Here is a 432-nt window from a genome sequence, read left to right as displayed (position 1 = left end):
GAAGGATATCTTTCATTGAACACACATTTATGGAGCAGGGGTAGTCACCTTGCTAGGTACTTGGGTAACTGAGGGAAGACAGGAGTGCAGCCCTAGAGGAGCTTGTGGGAACGCCGCCCTCCTGCAGGGAAGATGGTGTAGAAATGCATTCTCTTACTCCCTAAAGCACAGCTAAGTTGTGTAGGAATAGAGAGGGTTCTCCTCTTTCATGTATCCAGCCTCAGGTCCCTATGGGGAGGGGCTGGAGCCGACAAAATCTCAGGTCTCCAGGTGAGCAGCTAACCATGTTGGTGACCTGGACTCCATGGAGGCCCCAGAGCTGGGAACAGATGATAGTCTCCCTCTAGCTCAACATTGCAGGCCCAGAAACCAGACAGACTGTTCTCCTTTCTCATTAGCTGTGGTTATTTAGTGAGGACACAACCTGTACTC

Source organism: Miniopterus schreibersii, assembly GCF_964146895.1.
Source record: "Miniopterus schreibersii genome assembly, chromosome: 1".
Lineage (NCBI taxonomy): Eukaryota > Metazoa > Chordata > Mammalia > Chiroptera > Miniopteridae > Miniopterus > Miniopterus schreibersii.
This window is presented reverse-complemented; position numbering follows the sequence as displayed.